Source organism: Cavia porcellus, unplaced genomic scaffold (assembly GCF_034190915.1).
Source record: "Cavia porcellus strain 051 isolate PalLab524CR breed Dunkin Hartley unplaced genomic scaffold, mCavPor4.1 scaffold_1, whole genome shotgun sequence".
NCBI classification, from domain to species: domain Eukaryota; kingdom Metazoa; phylum Chordata; class Mammalia; order Rodentia; family Caviidae; genus Cavia; species Cavia porcellus.
The window spans coordinates 236,358,121-236,378,069 of NW_026947484.1; the positions used below are offsets into that span (position 1 = coordinate 236,358,121).

General features: G+C 42.1%; 1 protein-coding gene across 5 annotated transcripts in view; it reads right to left on the reverse strand.

Moving 5' to 3' along the window:
• Window positions 1–9,828, reverse strand: part of Ncoa1 (nuclear receptor coactivator 1) — a 251,421-nt gene extending 241,593 nt beyond the window's left edge. For all 5 annotated transcript variants that reach the window (XM_063231459.1, XM_063231465.1, XM_063231449.1 and 2 more), the window contains exon 1: window positions 9,688–9,828. The gene's annotated coding sequence lies outside the window, so the exon portion shown is untranslated. The remainder of the gene's footprint in view (window positions 1–9,687) is intronic.
• Between the last annotated feature and the right edge of the window lie 10,121 nt (window positions 9,829–19,949).

A 19,949-nucleotide genomic window follows, 5' to 3' on the forward strand; every position in this document is an offset into this window, starting at 1 on the left:
TATGTACCTTGTAAAGCATACACAAAATGGAAACTAAAAAATAATAGCTATTTTCACAAAAATAAAATTTTAAGTATTTACTGATGACACAGAAGCTTTGTACATTTTCTAATAAAGTTATTAATTTTACTTTTGGTGACAATAATATGACTGAACATGTTTTACTATTTTTTAATCTTGCTTTCATACTTTGTAATACTACCACTTGAGGGTCTGATTCTAAATTCTATTTAGAATTAACATAAATCTATATAATATAAATCATATAAACATTTTACTTAATTTAATGAGAGTAGCTGAAAAACATATTTCCTGAAGATGAAAAAAAACTTACAGTACTAGTTGTACTGAGTAAAACATGCTATTCAAATATGATCCTATTCACCATTTTTGCTAAACGTCAGCTATTGCCCTTGCATATTTTCTGATAGCGATTAGCTGTTTTTAGAAATTAGTCAGATGGTATTGCCTTTTATATGTTTTCTGCTAGTGGACTCAAAATCACTAAAATACCTTTTTTAGGAGACTTTTATACAGGTTAAAAAACTTTATATCCAAGCTCATGTATATATAAAAGTGTTAATGTCAGAAATTAAATACAATAATGATAGAAAATCTTCACTCCATAGCACAGAATTTTGTGTTGTTCTGAAAGGGACTTATATTTTGAGTCACTGTTAGGAAACATACATAATATTATCTCAAAGGGACAGATGAAGTGTGATTTTTGTGGTTTTTTTGGCTAGGTAGCACACCATTCACAGTCATATGTCACAAAAGTCAACCAATTTGAGACATCTGTCTTTTTCTGAAAGAATAAACCATCTTTAGACAAGACTTTTGCCTCATGATGACCAGTTAACTTCTATAAATATTACACAAAAATGCAGTACACAGACTCCCTGATTTAATACAAGTAGTACTGAGTATACCACCATTAAAAATAATAAATCTAACAATCCAATCACTTAATCCCTTAGAAACGTCAAAACATCACAACAGACTAAAAGTGAAGAAATTTCTTCACAGATCTCTAATATTTGTTCTATTTCTCAGATAATGTAATGTAGACCCTGCTGTAAGAGACCACTGCTCTTAGAGCCAGGGCCCTAATGGGGGTGGGCCCCCCAAGGTCAAGGATCTCTATCAGTGCCTTCCAACCAGTTTCCCTTACACACCAGCAAAGTTTAAATGATTTAAGGTATCCCAGCTCTACTACAACCATCTCTGAATTACTACCAGATTGACAGAAAGTATACCACACCACACTCTTTAGTACCAGTTGTCTTCAATACTGTTCCCTCAGCGTATTGTTGGCTGAGGACATCAGTCAAATAATAGACAAAGCTGAACACAGTCCAAAGCTCTTCATGGCATATCCTGCCTTAAATCCTTTTTGGGAACATAGCTGGGCATAAATAAATCAGTAAATAAATCATGAACTATATTGAGATCCGGGACTTTCAACTTGGATGACCAATCACATTTATAGAGTCAGATACAATTATACCAGGAGTACAAAATATACAAGGAGATGACATTTTTACACTAAAAATCAAGTCCACTGCATCATCTTTAAGAATGTCAAATGATAATAAACAGTTTTAAAAAAACAGCCACTGCTTTTAAAAAAAAGGATAAGGCAATGAAAAAGATTCTGTTCTAACTTTTATTACAAAAATCTGTTTTTAAATATACATAAAAATGAGTGAATAAGTTCCCAGAGTGGTAAGTCTTACATATGGAATCATTTCAAAAATGATGAAAATGTAAAATTTTGGGTACAAAACCTGCCAAGAAAAAAATGCACATAAATTTGGAATACTGACATTTCTCATTTTCATCCAGATCTACACATTACATGTACCATTCCCACCACCGCCCCCCATAAAAGTCTTCTGGTGTCTTGGGACTATATCCAGAATATTTGCTTTTCTCTCTCTCTCCAGCCCAATACCATACTCCTCCTTGCACTGTCCCCTTCATTACTTCCTGAGTGACTCCAAGATTTTGTACCCTTCCTTCTCTTGCTACTTGATCTTGAGTATATTGTTCACCGCCCACCACCCTTACAGAAATCAGGCCTTGTCCACCAGCAGCCCCTCCACTAAACCTGCCCTCATCTCTCTCATGTGAAAATAAATGCTCACTGCCCTTGAATCCTTCAAATACTAGTTTTAGTACACCCCTCAGAGCACCCATCACACTTAACTATACTGTACGACGGTATCTGTGTTTGTCTTATCACCTCTTAGGTCATAATCGTTTTAAGGGCAGGATCTCTATCTTATCATTTCACTTCCCTATCTTTCAACAGCACATCACCTTGAACAAAGTATGTACTCATAACTACAACTTCAATGAATGATTGAGTGACTACTTAGAAATTTAGAAATTCACTTACAGACTTCTTCTACCATTTAGAATAGAGAGGGGGGCATGACTTTAACAAATAACATTTGTCTAAGTAACTTTTCCCTGGTTTCCTTCAAATAAACTCACCAAAGTAAAGCTAGAATTACAAATACAGATGCTTTTAAAAAAATCAAGGATATTTCATCCCTCAACTATCTGGTCACGAACAGTGTGATATTTTTATACACACACACACACACACACAAAATATCTTCTGTTAATCAAACATGTGCTTGATACTAAAAGTATGGTATTTTGTTTTGTTTTGTACTGGGGATTGAACTCATAATCTCGCGCTTGTCAGGCAGGCACATGCCACTGACCTAAACCCCCAGCCCTAAAAGCATGTAAATATTTAAACCATACAGGCAAACCAAAATTTTAAGATGTAATATATTAATACTATTATTCATTCAAAATACAGATGGAAACAGAAAGACCAAACTATTCTATACAAAAGAAAACACATCAAGCTAACTTTTTTTTTTTTTTTTTTTTTGGTACTGGTAATCAAACTCATGACCTTGCACTTGCCAGGCAGGCACTGAGCCACTGAGCAATATCCCCAGCCCAAATACTAACAAAACTTGATAGGCAGAATTTTATTACTAAGAATCCAAAACCAACCATTCAGAGATAAGCTTACCTGGACAGAAGCACTAAAGAATCAATATTACTAAAGTACAAAGGTGAGACCAGGAACAGCATGAGAATCTTAAAGCAACACTTTCATGAAGCACGTGGTACATATGGCTCCTGGGGCACCAGAAAGAAACCACAGTGCAGGAATCCCACAGTACAAGTGTGGAACAGGGGAAAGCGAAGAAAGTGAAAGAGAGTTATAATGTGGCCAAGTGTAACAGGCATGCTTGAGAGGCCAGTTTCAGAGGTACAAATGAGATGTCTAGTCCAAAGTTTTGAATTCAGATGTCACTCGCCACCTAAGCTGTGCAATCACAAACCAGTCACTTAACTTCCCTGAGCCCTGTTTCCTCATTTCTAAAATGTAGCAAGTAGACCTGGCTTAGTAGCTGGCTCAGACATAGCACCCAATAAACATTTGCTGCCTCTGAAGAAGAGCCACACAAGAAAAGCAGACCAGGGGCTGGGGGTTTAGCTCAGTGGTATAAGTGCCTGCTTGGCAAACATAAGGTCGTGAGTTTAATCCCCGGCACCAAAGAAAGAAGAGCAAACTTTTCTCTCCAGGCATTTTTGTAAATTTTAAAAGAATGGTATTAATTACTGGTTAATATATTACACTCATACCTAAAAGTCAATTTGGGATCAAGAAATAAAAATGCAGTCTTCTTTCAATATCTGTGTTGTTTGTACCAGTTCCAGAAATTCCTGTGGATACAAAAATTTGGGGACACTTAAGTCCCTTACATAAAACAGCACAGCATGTGTAAATAACCTATGTACATTCTCCTATTTATGGCTTTTTAAACCTGCATACCTTAAACCTTGTAATACCTAGTACAATATAAATACTATGCTCTATTGTTTAGAGAGTAATGACAGGGGAAAGTCTGTACCTGTTCAGTATGGATGCAGGGTTGGGGTTTTTTGTTTTGTTTTGTTTTGTTTTGTTTTACAATATTTTCAATAAGCATTTGGTTAAACCCAATGATGTACTAGACTAACTGTACTCCTCTCCTCATAGCTCAGACTGCTAAAAAGTTCACAAGAATTCTTAAAATTTAAAATCTCTATAGCCAAATATATTGGTCCAGATTTAGTCTTCTAATCTGTAATATTAAAGAGGTAATCCTAAATGCTTGCATAAGGCTCCTTTACTCTAAATGTTATAGTTCGTGCAAGCTCAAGGATTTTCAGCTTAATCAGAAATTAACAAGGAAGGAAGGCATAAAGAAAGAGAAGGAGGGAAGAAATATACCACAAACTGAGTAACTAATGCTAAGGGAGTAATAAAAACAAAGCTATGGAAACTATAACAATTTGGTTTTTAAAAGTCAAATCAACATATGAAAAAGGAAATACAATTTAAATAAAGAAAACATAATTTTGCTGGGTGTGGTGGCCCGTGCCTATAATCCCATCACTCGAGAGACTGAGGCAGAAAAATCTTTGTGAGTTCAAGACCAGCCTGGGCTACAAAGCGAGCACAGTGCATAGAACATAGTAAGGACCCTGTCACACAAAGACAAAAAAAAAGAAAAGAAATTTAAAGAAAATGAAGCAATCCATGGATGAGTATACTTTTTTTCCACTTGTGTAGCATTTTATAATTTACAAAGCATTTGTGCATATGCCATCTGCAGCAAATTTTCTGGAATGAGAAATAAAAAAATCCATTTAAATGATCTACAATCTGATAGATTTGTAAAGAATCTTCACTGAAAACAATAACAGCAAATAACATTTTGGAAGGGAAATTTTTCGGCATTTATGTGTAAGACGAATCAGAAAGACAAATGTATGCAAACAGCTATAAACATAAAAATCACAGAATTTTAGCGCAGAAGGAGATATGAAATGAAATCAATATGCTCATTTAATAATAAAGAAACTCAAGACCTGAGTCAAGGTGACTATCATCACTCCATGCTCAAAATGACAAGAGGATCAGACTATAGAACCAGAAAAGTAGAAAATCCAAACATTACAAAGTGAATCAGAGAATTTGATGATGGATTCACAATTTAAACGCTCATTTATTACGCAGTTTGTTTTGTTTTTCATTTTGTTTTGATTTGTTTTGAGACAGGGTCATGTTATATAGCCCAGGTTGGCCTCTAAGTCCTGGCAACTCAGCCTCCCAGAGCGCTGGGAGTACAGAGGTGTGCCACCATGCCTAGCTCAAAGCTCCAATTTTAAAAGAAGCTTAGGTCATAACAAAGAATAAATCTGAATCATTTGTGAAGAAATGGATGCAACTTGAGATCATAATATTTAATGAAATAAGCACACAAAGTTTAATATCACATCATTTGTCTTATATATAAAAACCTAAATATAAATAAAGAGCTAAGTAAAAGAACAGATAATAGGAAATAGGGAGATACATCTTTTGGAAAAGCAAAGAGGATCAAGAATTTCAAGAAAGGAGGAGAAAAGGAGAATGGGAGGAGGAAGAGGGGATGAAAAAAGAATTATGAATAGGCACCAACTCACCACAAGGAATGTAAGCATTATATACTGCAAACGTGCTCATAAAAATTAAAAACATAGTTTAATAAAAGCAGCTTCAAATTTCCTTCAAAATTATAAACCAAAAGGGTAAAACTGAAGTATGACTGAAAAATTGGATAATCCAGTGTTACTAGAATTCTGATCCTATTGATGCAATTTCATCTTAATAAATGCACCTACACCTATTTTTATCAGGCCCATTTTCTGATGGTTAAGGGGCACTCAGTAAAAGTACACATTATTATTTTCCACTCTGAAACATAGGCCAGGAAGGGGAGAGATCAGTAACAGGAAGGTGACTACACTGATTAATTTCAAGTCTTCCATAACTCCTCAAGGGACTATAGCTTCTATTTTGGTTTAAGCTACTTATCTTTAAAATCTGATAACTATACTAAGCATTTTTAAAAGCATATCACTTTCAAGAGTCCCCAAAATGCTATGCTATTGATAGGCTACCAGGGAGGAACCACAGATACGACAACTCATTTTGCTTGGATTTATAGAACTGGATTTACATGTTGCGGCAGTGTTTTATAATAATTACCCTTGTTCAGCTATGTATCCATCAGAAATATAAAATAGTCACTTGTACACTCAAAAACCATTTTCTAGAACAAGACTACAAAAAAAATCTGCATATCCTTAAATTAAGTAACAAAAAACACTACCCTGTTGCGACTAGGCTTTTATTACCTCCCACACCATGTCATAAAAGAAAGACACAGTCTACCTAAATTATGAAGGAAGAAGGAAAAGTTTCAAATGCCCAGACCTCACCTCTAATGGGAAGCAAAAGATCTGAGACCATGAGGTCTATCGTCAGTGGCCAATGACCAAAAAGTAAGCCATTAGTTTCCAGGGGAAAAAAAGCAAAGAAAAAGCCCCTTTCTACACTCTATTTAATCCACCCAAAGGGTAGAAAAGTTATACAAGATGAGAGAAGTCTGTACAGGTCTGTAGCACAGATCAGATACAGGGATCTTTCATCCAACTGCTAAAACACAGGTATTTCATCCAACCTACACTCACCTCTGCACCAGCATTTGCAGGTAAATTAGAAAGTACCCACTGCAATACTTTTGGACTTTCTGACAGGAAAGCAATAGGAGGCCCTCCGAGAATTCCTGTGATTACCATACTTAGAAGGCAAAATCACTGCCAAGATAATAATGAGCATCCTGGGAATCTCCTATGCCGTGTGACTTAAGGGATTCTTCTCAACATTGCGTACCTGTCCTGATCTCCCAGACCTGCCCTAAAAAAAGTTTAATTATACTACATTGCTTAATGTTAACACAATATGCAACATAACAGTCAAACAATGCAAGATCCTTAAGAGATGGGGCAAGAAAGACAAACTAATGTAAGGAGCAGAAACAGCACCTAAGAGAAGGTACATGAAACTGATGACAATGGAGTAAGGAGAGTTAAAATGTCCTTGGAAAACAATCAGAAACAGTCTGGTATAAAGTCCAACAAAAAAAAGGATTTTCAAGGGATGTCCAGTACCCTGTCTCCCATTCTACCTTTCAGCCCCTCTACATGACCCTCATCACTTAACACAACATTTAGTCCTGGTGAAGACCGCTAACTGGATTAACAGGATCAAGAGGACGTGCAGGGAACATTCTATCCTAGGAACATCTTTCAATTATTTAGACTTATTTATCACTTTGCCCTATGGAATATAAGCATGAAATTTTGCCAACTCTTTCACAATAAAAACCATTTGGCAGCATAGTAACCCAATCCTCTACTCACTCAAAAATTAACACATACATAGAAAACAGGAAATTCAGGAAAAAATGCAGTTTGATCCTAGACTCTCCCAACAGTTAAATGTCTGAAGTAGTAGCACGTTGTATCACACCCACTTCAGCTTCCTGGCAAAAGCAAGTTCTTGGGATTATACAAACTGCTGCTTCTGTTTCCAGCCCAAGGTTTCTAGAAATGAAACCGTGGAATGAGAGAGAAATAAAAACAAATGTTGGCAGAAGAAGAGAAGAAAATGCATTTTCTCCATAATCCTAGTTTAAGTAGAACGTTCACCATTAGTTCCATCAAGGACTTTTTATTCAATAGTGCACTTACCAAAAAATGCAGATCTAAATCATTCCCTTGGCTTAACCCACACCAAATAAGCAATTTAATAAACACAATCCTACAGATTTTTTCAGAAACAAGGTAGAGATTAACTATAAACTATGTAAAATTCAAGTTTTGCATCTCATCAAGTTCAATGTGGGCTAGGTAACAATATGTGAGTGGTGCAAAATGTCTACGAAAATCAAATACAGTACCTGTTCTCATAACCAGATTTGCCTATTTTCTCTCCAAGCTATATTATATCCTACTCAACCCCTTTTCTGACCCACTGTTCCTTAAGTATAAAGTCCAAAAAAGAAATGGAGAGAAAACGCTGCACACACTAGTTCACAAAACCTTCCCACAAAGTACAAAATATAAGAGAAACACCTCCATTTTATCTAGTTTTGACAAATTGCTCAAGGAATGCCTATTTACTAAGTTAAATCAAACCCCAAAGCTACCTTTAACCCAAAAATATTTCTAGTTCAAGAGCCAAATGACCCAAGCAAATACGCAAACACTTGCTTTTCCCATTATTCCCAACATGAAGAAATCCAACCCCCTTCTACTACATCACAGCTTCTGTGAAGCTAGCTGAGAGGCCCTTTTGGCCAACTTTCCTTTTCTCTCCCACCCCCACCCTCTTTTTGACTACCCTCCAACCAATTCCAGAAGAGGAGACAAACCTCAAACAAATTTAACCCTTGAAATCCACTCCTGCAACTGTACATATAATTTAAGCTTAAGGGCATCAATGTCTTACACAGAGACAGGAAGAGTTCTTTACCACCTAAGTGTAAGCATCGTGCCTCACAAACATCACCAAAGAGATTTCTCTTGGCATCCACAGATGGTGCAGGGACTGCAATTTGCTCAAGAACCCTTCACTCACCAACATCATACTCGACATTAAAAGTTCACCATTTCAAAAGAAAAACGTGTCACCTTCTCCACAAGGACACCTGCTTTTCAACACCTCTACAATGAACGAGGAGAGCCAAACAAGAAAGGCTAACAGACCCTCCAGTTTAAAGTTTTCCTCCCATCAAACTCTGCGGGCACAGCACTAGGATCTGTCCTTGGCACGCACACACACACACACACACACACACACGCATAAGCTGTATTGTCAATCTCTAAATCTCCCTCTTAACATCGTGAGATTGGGCAGTGTCCAATTCGGGGGAGTGATAGCTTGGAGGGGTAAAAAAAAAAAAAAGCCAGCCACACATCACAGCTGTGTAGTAATGACTAGGAACCCTGGCGTCCTGCTTTTCCATATCTCTTCCAAAAGACTAGCGAGCTTGGATTCTGCCACTGACCACTAACTCAACCTACCTTCCAATCGTCTAGACAGCACATTTGCTTTCTTTCCTAAATCCTTTCCGCACAACCCCTAAAAGGGGGCCAAACCCCAATTGCAATTAGAAAATCTGCTTTATCCTCCCATTTCTACCTCCGGAGACCCCGTCCAGGCAAGGAGAGGTCAAGTGCGCGGAGCTAGGTAGAAGCGCCTTCGAAGGCTGAGCCCGCGGAAAGGCGTGCCACGGTCGCCCCCATCTCGCGGTCCCAGCGGACCAGACACCCAGAAGCCGGCTGGCCAAGGTCACGGTGCTCGTCGGGGCCGAGGGGCGCCCGCGCCGACTTCCGGCTCCCCCTCTCGGCGGCGGCCCGGGGCGCCCGCTCCCCACCCTGGCCGCAGCCGCGCAGCCTCGCGCGCCCTCCGCGGATGCTCGGCCTCCGCTAACTAGGGCAGCGGGAGAGCCGCGTGGGGAAGGCGCTCTGCTGCGGGTCCGCGCGGGGGAGCAGCCCCCAGCTGGTGCCCGTGACAGCTGCGACCTCCGCCCCCTGCAGCCGCGCCAGGCCGGGAGGGGAACTCGGGGAAAGTGGGAGGGGGCCAGGCAAGCAGAGAAAGGAGGGCAGGGGCGGAGGGCGCCAGCTGCTCCCCGCCCCCTAGGGCCTCGGCGGCCGCGCGGCTCGTGACAGCTGCACCCACCGCGAGGCTCCGCGCCCGCCGCCGCCACTCACCTGCTGCCGCCGCCTCTGGGCCGCGCTCCGGGGCGCCACGCTCGCCTGCGACCGTGGCGGAGCCGCCGCGGCCTCCCCTGCTGCTCGGGCCCGGCGCCCGGCCCCTGGGGCCCAGGCGGCCGCCGCCGCCGCGGCTCTCCGGCCCCCTCCTCCGGAGCAGGGGTCTCCCTCAGGGGGATGCAGCACGACCCCGGCCGGGCTCTGTCCGAGAGGACAGCGGCGAACAGGCAGCCGAGGTGCTCCAGGCCGCGGTCCGACCGTCGGAGGACAGTGCTCGGCGAATCGCGTCAGTCTCCCGCTCGCCGGGCCTGAAGAACAGGCATTTCAGCCGCTCTCCGCGGCCGCCATGTTCTCCTCCTCCTCGGCCGCCGCCGCCGCCGCCCCCTGCTCGCGGCCCCGCCCCCTCCGCGCCCCGCCCCGCCCCGCCCCGCCCCGCCCCGCGCGCGCAGCCCCTGCCGCTGGGCCAACCCGGCCGGCGACCCGGTGCCGCCGAGCTCCGACGGCGCTGCCCGTGCCCGCCTGGCGCCGCTCCGCGCCCTCTGCCGGCCGCAGGCCCGCCCCGGCCCGTGTCCTAATGAAGCGTGGGAAAGGAGGCCGGGAACTCTTCCCCGGGCCCTCCCCCCGGGGCGGTGCTCCGCCCGGCCGGGAAGGGCCTGCAACCCTGCTGCGGCCCCCTGCTGCTCTGCGCCTTCGCGGAAAGTTGGGAGCGGCCGGACCCTGCGCACGGAGGAGGCAGGGCCTGTCGCCCCGCGCCTGTGTTATTTTGAGCGAGACACGTCCCGCGGGCCTCGTTTTGATTCTGTAAAATTGGGAGGTGGTTGTCTAGATGATTTCACAGACTATTAGACAAGGTAGATGAAAAATCATCTGCCTCCCTTTTGCAGATGAAAAGGTCTGACTGACACGTCTGGCTCTGCAGTTCCTATTAAAATGTATGTCTTTCACAGATCTTTCCCCTCCAGGGGGCCAACGTGTTCTTTTCTACCTCCTTTTGCTAGTCTATAATGGAAGTGCTACTTCCAAAAGTAGTGTTTCTTGTCACTCGGGACTCACACAGCGGCCCAGCAGCCTCCCAAGCCATGGCGATGGTTTTACCTGGCGCACAACGCTCATCCACTTTGTGGAAGTGCCCTGGGAAGGTCCAGCCACCCCCGGCCTGCACCGCGGGGATTGAGCTCAGGGAGAACTGAGCAGGGTCCCAGCCTCCCCCTTTTAAAAACAGCATCTCTCTAAATGGCGCTCGCTGGCCTCCAGCTTGCTATCCTCTTGCCTCGGTCTCTCGAGCTGCAGGGATTACACGCAGTTTCTTTTTCTGCTTTCTTATCCCCATTTAGTTGACTTGGCCTACCTCAATCCTACCCGGGCTGCTGCTGGCTCCCAACTTTCTCTGCTATTCCCACCACCCCTGTTCTGGGGATTGAATCCAGGTCTTTGCTCTGAGCTGTACCCCTTCTTTATAACCTAGTCTGAGTTGAATTTGAATTCTCCTGCTTCAGCCTCCCACAGTGCTGGGATTACAATCATGTGGCACCACACCGGGCTCTCTCTCGACCCCTTCACAGTTTTCTAACTGAATCCTGACTGCCTGGAAAACACCAGCCTTTCTGGTACCTGTCTGACACAGCAGGTGGTATCTTTCATAGGCAGATAATCCACTCTGTTATTCTTCACCATATATGTTCTATTCCATCTTCCTGTCCTGATCATACTCATAAAACCACCTCTAGCCTACACCCCATATTCATTCAACTGATTCTGGTCAGAAACCCTGCTGTGGGCCCTTAGGTGTATTTCATTGATTCCTACCCTCACCTGCTTTATCTCCACCCCTAGCCACCTGCATAGTCCCTGTCCTCAGGGAGCTGGAGATGCCCGCAGGTCTGTAAGTCACACGTTCACCAGCTGAATCACCTGCTGTAGGGCCGCTTTCGTCTGGTGCCCACGAATGGGGGTGTCACTCTGGGCCGGTGAGCACTGCTGCTAGCCCATCCCGAGAACACCTGTCTCCTCTTTGAGACCTTTCTCTCCTTCCCTTTCTACTACTACATCATTCTCTGATCTCTCTACCTGTCTTCTGAACGTCCATCAGCACTTTTCTTAGATTTGCTTTTTCTTTTGTTTTAAAGTTTTTTAATGAAAAATAAAAGAATGAAACCAAAACCAAATAGAAGAAAATAATAAAGATCAGAAAACACAATCCCTTATCAAACTGTCAACATTTTTCATACTGAATTTCCTTTTTCCAGAGTCATTTTTTCTTTCCCACCCTCTTGCTTAGGTTGACTATTTCCGTGGCTTCAACTGTAATAGCTTGTGTGTCTGTTCCAGTGACCCCATTTTGCAGCCCAGTGTCTTAATTAACATTAAAACGTCAAGACGTGCACACACACACACAGCGCTGAGATTTTGTTGACGGACAAAGGAAACTTAAGTATTCTTTTTATTACCACAACTAACCATGGATGTTAAAGAAAGAATTCCTTCTCTCAGGTGATACTTCTTTAATAAATCCGTTGGCTTTTTTCTTCTTCCTGTATGAGTCATGATCACTTACCAAAGCAATCATATCACCTTCTTATCTCTCCCAAATGGTTGTCTTTTTTTCTGGTCATATTCAACTTCAGTCTGGCTCTATTTGCTTTTAATAACCCAGCCCACTTCCTTAACTCCAGCTAATCCCCCCTGAACAAAAGATTCCTTACTTAGGTTTGCTTTCTGCACCCCACAGTATCCTCTCTAAATTTCATTTACTTTACCCTGTAAGAGCTTTACTACCAAAGTATAGTGCCAGCCAACAAGTAGGGCTGATCCTCATTAAATGAAAGTAAGTGATTTTGTAAAATGAAAATGTCAGACAACATTTAATTTTTAGAGTCCAGATAAGATCCAATAATAGTCCAAATGCTGTTGACCTCAGGCATTAATAATAATAATCCCTTGCTGGGGTAAAAACACCCAAGTTCTATGATCAAGATCTATAACTATTGAATGTTTTCCAAAGAATCATATGGCTAGTGTACATGAAAGCACTCCATTTACTGAAGGAAGAAATGATTTAATTTTGACACTGTCTTTTTCAAGTAGTATTTATGTTATCTAACAATGATACAGATTCAAAATATTTAAACAATAAAGAAAAGTAAAAAAAAAAAAAAAGTAAAGAAAGGGCTGGGCATGTGGTGCACACCTGTAATTCCAGCACTCAGGAGGCTGAGGCAGGAGGATCACCATGAGTTTGAGGCCAGCCTGGGCTACAGTGTGAGATCCTGTCTCTAAAAAAGCAAAAATGAAACAAAAAGTAAAGAAAAAAAGGACTGAGCCTTTCTATACACCACAAGTATACATGTGCATATTTGCCTCTATAAATCCAGTTTATGGCCAGGCACAGTGCCACAGGTTTGTAAGTCCAGCACATGTGATTCTGAGGCAGGAAAACGTAGAGTTCAAAAGCAGCCTTGGCTTAGCCAGTGTGAACTACGTAGCCCATGTGAACTACATAGCAAGATTCTGTCTCCAGAAACCTAAATAAATAATCAAATAAAGTACAGATGTTCAATTTTACATAGAACATAATCCCATGATAAATGTTCATTAATAATCTGCTATGCTTCACCATGTGGTGTATTTTCCTCACTACTAGATGAATGCTCTTATACTGCATCTCTTCAGCCGTTGATCCGGCACCTTAACAAAAATGTCCACTTCATTTCTGGTTTTTGTGAACTTATTTTTATAGACAATGCTATAGTTATTTGCCTCCATGCAGTCTGGAAATTATTTTCCTAAATTCCTGGAAGCTTAATTGATAACTCAAAGGATGCATTTTTTAATTACATACTTGCCAAACTGACCTCCAGAAAAATTGTTCTAATTTATGGCTCTGCTTAATAAATGGAACTGCCCCTTCCCCACATATAACAGCACTGGATTTATCCATGTTACTTTGAGTAGCATTTAATTTCTACATTGACTTAAAGTGTAGCTATTAAGCAGTCTAGGTTTAAACTGGGTGTGGTGGTGCACTCCTATAATCACACACTTGGGAGTCTGAATCAGGAAGATCATTGCAAGTTCAAGACCACCGTAGGATACAAAGTGAGTCCAAGGCCAGCCTGAACTGCATTTCGAGACCTTATCTCAAAAAGACAGAAGAAAAAACAAGTCTAGGTTTAGAATTATATAGACCTGGATCTGAAACAGCTCTGCCACTTACTAGATTTGTGGCCTTGCACAAACCACTTCAGCATCTCCAAACCCCAGTGTCATCTGCAAAGTAGGACGCTAACACTTGTTTTAAAGGATCATTGCAAAGATCAAATGAAATAATGTTTGATATTTAAGATTACCCATGAGAAAGTAAAATTAGCTCAAACCGAGAAGGTGAAAATCTGCCCAGCTATTCGTCAGGCTAGAATAATAGGTACAGATAAAGCCAGCTGCAAAGTTAACAGATGCAGTGTCTCCTAAGGACAGACTGCAGTTGTAGATGTCATAATAACCTCCTTCTTTCATGACTACTGCTTTCCTAGTCACTGAAAAATGTTGTTTTCTAAAATCATAAATATAGCCCAGATGTGGTGGCACATGCCTGTCACCCCAGCACTCAGGAGGTTGAGGCAGGAAGATTGCCACAAGTTTAAGGCCAGCCAGGATTACAAAGTGAGTTCAAGCTCAGCCTGAACTCGGTGGTGAAACCCCATCTCAAAAAGACAAAAAAAAAATTTTTTAAACAGATAAATAAAATCATAGTTTATCAGGGCCGTGGGTTTAGCTCAGCAGCATAAGTGCCTGGTCATCAGTTTGACCCCTGGTGCCAAAAAAAAAAAAAAAAAAAAAAAAAAAAAACCCACAAAAAACCAAAATCATGGATATCAGCAACTTTGGCATTTGCAGTCATATCAGTAAAAATGGAGCATGCCTATCCTTTTTGATAGAGATGAGGGTCAGTTGACACTAGAGGTAGCAAGTGAGATGGGGAGCTTCTGGAAACGTCTATATTAACCTTATTATTTCCAAAGGACAGAACTTTGGGTCTGCTTTGCAGTGCAGAGGGGACGTTGCCCTACTTTACTCTGAGACTACCATAACATTTAAGCCACACTTACACTCTGCTAAAGGTCATCATCTTCCAGTACGTGTTAAGCACAGATAAGTGTTACATATGCACAGTTTCATATGGAGCATCTTATACACGTTTAACAGCTTGAAAGTAGTATTTGTTAAATTAACTGTCATTAAGCAAAGTGAGTATTTTTGCCTCCGTGTGATACTGATTTTTAATTAAGCTTTTCTGATTTTCTCTCAGTACACTGTAAATTATTTTTAGGTGGTAAAACTTTTTGCCAAGGAAACTGATATTTTTTTTAAAGCAAATAACTAACTTCCATGGTCAGTGTTCATTAACAAAAATAGGATCTCTGATCTCTTCTCCAGATAGTAGTGATTACTTGCTGTGGCTTTTTCAAATGTTCTTAGGTAATGTGTGTTTAGCTCACAGGATGTATTTTCCTGTGTATTAGTGGTGTGAAATACAGGTGGCCCTCTCTAATATATGTAGGCTTCAGTCAGATTTGCTGAAGTGGCTGCTTCACAATTTTGAAGTCTGGATGCCAAAGCCAGCTGTACTTGTAGGAGGACTGGATTGGCAATGGCGTGTGTTGTGTGCTTTCAGAGAAGCCACACGTATCCCCACGCTTATCATAATGCCCGCAATTTCAACAACCAAGATATATCCCCTTGGGTTTACAACTTACTATCTTGAGATGCCCCTGTAAACAAATCATTCAGCCCTGATTGTGGATATTGTAGACAATTAAGAGCAACTAAATTCATTTAGTTGATAAATGAAAATAGATATTACCTTTATGTAACTAACTTGGACACCACTACTGTTAACATTTGGTGTTTCTTTTTTTTTTTTTTCCTTTCCCGTACATGAAATTGAAAAGTTGATCTCTTTTAGAAAAACTATCTTGTTATTCACTGAAACAGCTCTACAGTAAAAGAAATCTGATCAATACAAATTCCAACCATTTCTGTAAGTTTCCTTGTGGTTCTTTTCTTCATTCCATAATCATTACTAAACACCTCCTACATGTTAGTTATTGAGCTTGACACAGACTAGTGTTAAAGAACTTCATCAGTAGATAGCTTCAATATTTGTTCTCAACAACTTGCAGTCCAGACAAATGTTTCAGCATATAAATATCTTTACAGATCAATGATTGTACTTGCAATATGTGAATTGACTATTTTATGCTCTAGTTTTCTTTTTCAACATTATTTCACATACTTCTTGGTTTCTAAGTGTTGTATACTATGCAACTGTATTGATTTCCCCATTCTGAAAACGTGGGATATTTTCTCCCGCCTCTTGCATTTGGATGCTTTCTTCAACTTTATTTCTCAAAGAAATTATCAAGCCAAAGGGCATAATGGGGTCTGGGGATTTAGCTCAGTGGCATAAGCACCTGCCTTATAAGTACAATGTCGTGAGTTTGATTCCCGGTACAAAAAAAAAAAAAGCAAAGGGCATAATGGTTACTTATTTGAACAATCTTCTTTGAGAATTCAAATGCTCATAGGAGAAGGAGCTTCTTATGGATACAATCAAGTTGATGGTTTTCTTCACAGAAAGAAAGGCAGAAACCACCAAAATTGAGCTTTGCCATCTTTGTAGCTCAGCTAGTCTTCCTGGGACCAAAAGGGATAGTTTCTAGTAGTGACGTCCTTATGCCTAATTTAGGTAGTGAATTTTACCACCCAGCTCTGGGAGGGCACAGGCCTTTGCATCCTGCATAAAGCCGGCAGCTTTGCTCTGCATCAGAAGTGGTTGCTGAGGAAGAACCCAAACTTCTACACCTTATCACTGATGCATCTAAACAACTACTGATATACCATGTGTTACCTTTTCCATTTTTGGGTCACAACACCAACACCCACAGTTTAAAGGAGGAGAAGCTTAACTTGGTTCAGCTTCAGGGGCTTCTGTCCATAGTAAGTTGACTCTGAGGCGGAAACATCATGACAGAAGGATGTGGCAAATCAAATGTGCTGAGTTCATGGCAGCTGGGGAAACAGTGCAGAGAGGAAGGGGTCAGAGACCAGAGACAGACTCCAAGGGCACACCCGTGGCCCACCCAGACACACCCAGAAGTGTGCTTTCCTAACCCCTACACGGCTGCCAAGCCAACCAAGCTGAAAAGCTTAACAGTCACTAGTTCATTCCTTTATATCGCAAAACAATGATTAGTGTGAATTTTCCATAAGCTGGGCCCTCACAGCTGCTGGCACTGAGGCCGAGAATTAGCTAACACAGTCCACACAGAGGTGAGAGCTCGTGGTGCTGCCCACTAGTGCCTTCTGATGAGTTCCCAGGTAGGGCCTGCTGAGAGAATCCTCACTCCCGAGCCCTTAGACACCTCTAAGGGCGCTGGCCATCCTCTAGCCAGATCCTTCCATTCCCGCACCACTGCTGTGGTGCAGGCAGCACCTGTCCAAGCAGGGGACAGTGGCACCTCCCAAGTGACTGTGTGGTGAAAGGGCCCACCCTTTCCGGCTGGTGGGAGGGGGCAGACATTCCTCCTTCTCTCACCTTCTGCCACTTAGTTACAGGAAATCCTTAGCTTACTTCTCTCAACCCCTAAGGCAAGCTGCTAGTCCTCGAGTTTTCAAATACAGGAATCATAAGTAGAAATTTCATCCAGAGATTCATGCATGTGATCATGCAATAAATATGTATTAAAAGCCCATTGTGCTCCAAACATTAATCTAATGTTGGAACAGAAGTAGAAAATCTTTGCCCTCAAAACCTACATTACAGAAGAAACAGATAAATGAATAAACAAGTAAATAAACGAGGAAAGAATTCATGTAAGAATATGTAAAGTGCCAACATTAATGCTAAAGCAATTCAAAGGTCTGGTCTTTCTGAATCACTCTCAGAATTTCCCTTCAGTACTAAACTGAATAAAATTTAACAGTATTCTTCAGTTTAATTTAATAACCAAGGTGCCTGCATCGTATCTTGAACTTGGCAGCTATAAAACTGAAACGGAGCGGTTTCTTCCCCTCAAGGCACTCACCTTTCAGACAGTTGGGTACATCCCACTAGCCGCAGTAGGTGGTGTTTGCACTGTGTATTTCATTTGGGAAAGGGAGTTTACACATCTCCTCTCCATTCGTGGAGCTAGGACATGTCAAGGTCCTGCTTGAAGCCCAGGGTTCCCCAGGTCCACAGCGCAGAGCTTGCATCTAGCTTCTTGTTGGGTGAGTGACTGTAGCTATGATGCCAGGAGAGTTCATCTCACCCTTCTGCCCTCCTGGAGCTATCAGAGAGTTTGCCACTTCCTGACTTTGCTCCTGTCCCCACCCAGGGTCAGGAGACGTTGGAGACACTCTTTCCCTTGGCTCTTTGCTTGTCTAACTCCACTGTTTCCTACACCTACAAACTATGACAAGGAAAGGATCTTGGTGCAGTTTATTCATATTTCACATTAAGCACTTAAGGGTCAGAGAATTTTACTGATCATCCGATGTCAAATAGCCAATTAGCTGCTTCCTACAGGAAGCATTTATGCTGAGGTGAGCCTAGGGGGAAGTTTGTGGAAACCAAGTTCCACAGATTTCAAGAGTCTTGTTTGCCTGCAGCTCCCTATTAGTGGAGAAAGGAAGAAGAACCCTCAGTTAACCAGATAAAGGTAATTTACATAGAGATAAAATCACTTGGCTCACCCAGAGAGGAAGCAGTGCAAGCAGAATTACAGGTGGTTAGAAGTGAATGGAGTCAGGTGTGGTGATGCACACCTGTAATCCCAGAACTCTGGGAGGCTGAGGCAGGAGGATCACAAGTTCTGAACTCACCCAAAGTAACTTGACGAGACCCTGTATGCAAATAAAAAATTTAAAAAGGCTGAGATGCAGCTTGTGTGAAGGTTCTGAGTTCAAGTCCCAGTACTGCAACAAGGAAACAGAGACAGAGGGAGGAAGAAGAGGAGGAGGCGGAAAGGAAAGGAGCAACAAAAATAAAAAGAAAGAAAAAAGAAGGAGTCAGGTATAAAGGATGGAGCTGACTCCCCAGCAGAGTCTGTGCACCGTGAGAGAACACTAACTGAGAACTTAAGTGAAGACAAGAGGATTATCGTTTCAGTACATTGAAGGCATGCCAGCAAAGGGAAAAATCACTTGTTAGAAGAATTGAAGTCGCAAGAAAGAAATAATTGATCAAGCAGGACTGAGGGAGAAGAGAAGGAGGAAGCCACAGAGGGGCTCCTCTTCCCACCAGGCCTGTGCTGGACTCTCAGCTCCCAAGGACAAGGGTCACATCACTGTGCTGGTAGCTGGCACCCAGAGGGAACTTTGCAGTGTTGACTGGAGGAATAAATGAGGGGACAAAGGGTCAGGGAATGTTCCACTAATATCCTTAGGAGCACAGTAGCAGAAATATAGGAAAAAGAAAGGAAAAAGGGAAGGAGGTTGAAATATAACCCAGATGCCTGCTTTGGCCTCTTGGACCAATGTACTGGATGACATCCAGGAAACCAAGACAAATTGTCAGTAGTCATTGCCACACAGGGAAACTGACAGTTCTGGTGACTTCAGTGCCGACGTTAATTGGAACTGTACATTACAGCATGAAGCTGTTTATCATCTTGAGCTCTGAATGCCAAGTGCAATTTATCATGTAAATCTTTATATGAATAACAGAGGAGCTGGTGCCCTTGACAGAAATTTTACCACTCCACACACACATACATAAATTACACCTTGATACAAGGGTGATAGTCAAAATGTTTCACAACTGTTATGATTCAAAAACTATCCGGCAATCCAGCCAGCCCTAAGCAACGCGCGTGACTGCCCTTTCTCATAGCATGGGCACTTGGCTCTGCTTATTGTAATGACGTTCGGAGATCACAAATGCCAAGCATTTAAAAGGTTCTCCTGCAAGGCGTAAGAGGCAGCACGTTGCACGCTACCAGAGAAACTCGCCCCAAATTCTCAGCCTGATGCCTTTCCAGCCATTAGAGCACAATCTCCGACACTGTCCTGCAGACCTCAGCAACCCGGGTGGTGGTCCTGCTGTTTCTGTCTTCCATACCTTACCTAGCTCCTGAGCCTAAAAGGCTCCTAAAGAGACCTGCTTGCTCTTCACTAGTCTATGCCAATTACCTTCCTTACCTGCAGATATTTCCAGTATCTGCCATTCATTCCCATCACATGCCTGACAGACCACATTCTTAACAAGACTTAGCCACAAAAAG